This window comes from Triticum aestivum, chromosome 5A (assembly GCF_018294505.1).
Source record: "Triticum aestivum cultivar Chinese Spring chromosome 5A, IWGSC CS RefSeq v2.1, whole genome shotgun sequence".
Lineage (NCBI taxonomy): Eukaryota > Viridiplantae > Streptophyta > Magnoliopsida > Poales > Poaceae > Triticum > Triticum aestivum.
In genome coordinates this window covers 645309120-645313152 of record NC_057806.1, presented here as the reverse complement: position 1 = coordinate 645313152, position 4033 = coordinate 645309120, and the positions used below count along the sequence as shown (strand labels likewise).

At 54.3% G+C, this 4033-nt stretch overlaps 1 pseudogene; it reads left to right on the top strand.

Annotated features, from left to right (window-relative positions):
* Positions 1-391: 391 nt before the first annotated feature.
* Positions 392-2290, top strand: LOC123108159 (UDP-glycosyltransferase 91C1-like; annotated as a pseudogene).
* Positions 2291-4033: the final 1743 nt, after the last annotated feature.

The following is a 4033-nucleotide window of genomic DNA, read 5'->3' as shown; positions in this document are numbered from 1 at the left end:
GTCGTGGCCGCCGACAGGGTGGCATGCGAGGGTAGCGGGTCGCCAGGGGGTGGGCACGCAAAGAGAGGGGAAATAGTCGCCGGCGAGGTGGGCAGGCAAGGGGAGGGGAGCGGGTCGCCGGTGAGGTGGACACGCGAGGGGAGGGGACAAGGTTGCCTGCGGGTCTGAAGAGAAGGGAGAGAGAGTACAAGGGGAGGAGAGAAGAAAAAAAGAAGTTGACTGTGGGCCCCACATGTTAACAAACGGTTTGTTTAGAAGTGGGTCTCAATTGTCATAATCGCGATCAATTGTAAAGCATTCGGCGATTTGGGTTTTTTAAGACAACCGAAGTCAAAAGTGATAGATATTAGTCACAAACAAATTTTCGGTAGTTTTTTGAAATCTTAACACGAAAAATGGTAATTTTATGTTATTCACTCCAGGGAGGCGGACGACCTTTCTTATTGACACCGCAAGTTATCTACGTCCTCGGACCGACGGCGAGCCCGTGCAGAAGTTGAGGAGAACAACCGCCGACGACGGAAAAAAAACAAGAGAGCGAAGTCATAGGTGGAAGAAAGCGAGGGTGCTTTGAGATCCGTTTGCCAGATGTCAGCAGGAAAGCGGGTCTCACGGCGGGGGTGTACGACCCAGGTCGTATAAGATTTTCTTCCGTTCTTCTAGCCACGCCACGGCCGGCAAGTCGACGAGCTAGCCAGCTCCTCATCTTCGCCATGGACGCCGGCTCCTCATCGTCGCCGCTCCGCATTGTGATCGTCCCGTGGCTCGCATTCGGCCACCTCCTCCCGTACCTGGAACTCTCCGAGCGGCTCGCCGAGCGGGGCCACCGCGTGTCCTACGTGTCCACGCCGCGCAACGTCGCCCGCCTCCCGCTCCCGCTGCGCCCCGCGGCGGCGCCGCGCGTGGACCTCGTCGCGCTCCCGCTCCCACGCGTTGACGGCCTCCCCGACGGCGCCGAGTCCACCAACGACGTGCCCGACGACGACCGCGAACTCCACTGGAAGGCCTTCGACGGCCTCGCCGCGCCGTTCGCGGAGTTCCTGGCCACCGCGTGCGCCGACGAGACCACGCGGCCTCACTGGATCATCGCCGACTCTTTCCACCACTGGGCAGCCGCCGCTGCCCTAGAGCACCAGGTGCCATGCGCGATGCTTCTCCCGACCGCTGCGTTGATCGCCACCTTGCCTGACCTGCCGGAGGAGCACCGTCGAGCACGTGGTCTTCCCCGTTACGAGCAGGAGATGATGGACCCGGCTTACAACAACTATGGCATATCGGGTATGTCCATCATCCGGCGCTTTAACTTGACAAAAGACAGGTGCACCGTCGCGGCCATCCGGAGCTGCATCGAGTGGGAACCCGAGTCCTTCCCACTGGCGGCGACGCTCCTCGGCAAGCCGGTCGTTCCCCTCGGCCTTCTCCCGCCGTCACCCAAGGGAGCTCGCCGTGCCGCTGCCAAAGGAGCAGAGCATGCCACCGTGCGGTGGCTGGACGCGCAACCTTCCGACTCCGTTGTTTACGTCGCCCTAGGAAGCGAGGTGCCGCTGCGCGTGGAGCAGGTGCACGAACTGGCCTTCGGGCTGGAGCTCGCCGGGACGCGCTTCCTCTGGGCCCTGAGAAAGCCCAGCGGCGCCGCTGTACACGACGAGGACGGCGTGGACATGCTTCCTCCGGATTTCCAAGAGCGCACTCGCGGCCAGGGGCTGGTGACCAGGGGATGGGTTCCTCAGGTGAGAATCCTGGCGCACGCCGCCCGGCCGCCGTGGGCGGGTTCCTGACGCACTGCGGCCGGAACTCGCTGATCGAGGGCCTCATGTTCGGGCACCCGCTTGTCATGCTGCCCATCTTCAGCGACCAAGGGCCCAACGCCCGGCAAATGGAGGCGAAGAAGATGGGGTTGCAGGTGGCGAGGAATGAGGACGACGGGTCGTTTGACCGCCACAGCGTCGCGACAGCGCTCCGGGCCGTCATGGTTGACGAAGAGGCCAGGAGGGGCTTCGTGGCAGGTGCAGCGAAGATGCAGGCCGTAGTAGCCGATACGGAACTCCACGATAGGTACATCGACGAATTTGTCCAGCACCTCAGATCTTACGCCGCTTCAAGTGCAAACTGATGGCAGCTTCATTTTCAGTGCTGCCGCCTCGAACTCCACCTTCAGCTTGGCTCTTACTTCATGAAAAATAAGAAAATAATTCGTGTGTCTCATCCCTTTCTGCTTTACTACAGCTATTGTATCTTTGACCTTTAGATTTTTATATTTTCAAAAGTTAATCTTCAGAGCCGAGTTACATACAGTACTCACTCCGTTCTTCTAACTTGTTTCTGAATCACATGTATGTATGTATATGTTTGTTCGCTTATTTTAGTCTCTCTGTAGTGTATATTAAAATTGTCAAAACATCCTATAATAGTGAATGGAGGGGGTAGATTTTCGGCAGAGATGTTAGGGCATCTCCAACTTGTGACTCTAAATACACACATACATCCAGAGGTAGTGTGTCACCCAATGCGGCCCCCCAACGTAGTCCGCTTCCGCCCCCTCTCCCACAGTTGCCACACATTTATGCCGACTGATGGCGCTCCAGAGCACTAGCACTGTATTCATGCTGGCCCAGAGCGAACGTGACCTTACACGGGAGCTGGCATTGAAGCAGCACGCCTATCGGGAGCACTGCTGGCGCCGTGTCATGTTCCCCCTATTTGTTCAATGCCGTTGCGGCATGACTAGACGGGACAAAGGGACTATCTACCGCATTCAAACCGGTTGCTCCGACCGAGAAACCAACTCTGGTGCCTAACACACTGCACCACTTGTCCTGACCGGCACCTGCTATTTAAGCGTAGCCTTGCGCGACACCATCCGCACCACAAACACATCCTCCTCCAGTCCTCCTTGCACCACCTCTGCCATGACTGCGAGCTCTTGGGCAATATGGAATAGCCTCTCAACAAAGAAGAAGCGCGAGGTGGAAGGCCTTGCAGTCGGCTAGCAGGGCCGTCATGCGCAGCAGACAGAGGCAGGCCTGCCGGCGAGCTCGCCGGAGGTGAGCGACGACGACCCGACGATAGAGGACGCCTCCAATGACGAGCCGGAGCCCCTGCCCGTGCCTGTCCATGTTGGCTTGACCATGAAGCAGGCGCATGCGCACTTCGACGCCATAAAATGTGAGACTACTCTATGTTTAGTAAATATGATTTTCTTCAAAAATTTTGGACCTAATTTAGAGAGAATTCCTTATTTGGCCCTTTCTTAAATTTTACTTCCCTTTTTGACCCAAAATTTTCTGTTCTTTCCTTTTTGACACTCAAACTTTATTTTATTCCCTATGTGACACTTCCGTCAGTTTTGGCCACTAACAGTGTTAAGTCTGAACTAAAAAGACCGTTTTACCCCTAGTGTAGTTTGTGATCAGATTATTTACATACAAACACATGAATGATGTGATATGTTTTGTGGTGTTGAATAAACTAGATGATTCCTTGCACGTTACTGGGGAAATTTTCATCATGGTAGAAATTAAATTCAACAAAATTATATGATTTAAAATTCAACAATTTTATGTGGTTCAAATATTCAATAGTAATAATAGACCTAAAAATAGTAAAAACGAGGTTTCTTTGCAAGGAAAGAAAGAAAGTTCAGTATAAGCAACAATTTCACATATTATTCTTATGTACAGCAATTAGGTTTGTAGCTAATCTTGTCTGATATGCATGCATCTCTTAACTAGATAGCGTCCATTGGATACGTACCTAGGTTAATTAGAGGAAAAAACTAACCATGCTTCGTACCTAGGTTAATTAGAGGAAAAAACTAATCATGCTTGCCTGATGCGTACGTGCGCATACCAGCGATGACATGCACATACGCGTAACGGCACTGGCATGCATGCACGCGCTGTGCTCTTGCTGATGAGGCTGACGGAAGACGTCGAGCTGGAGATCCTGGCGCGCGCGCCCGACTTTGCCGACCTCTTACGGTGCGCCGCCGCTGGCCGAAGGGTGGCTGCCACTGCTACTCCCTCTTAGGAAG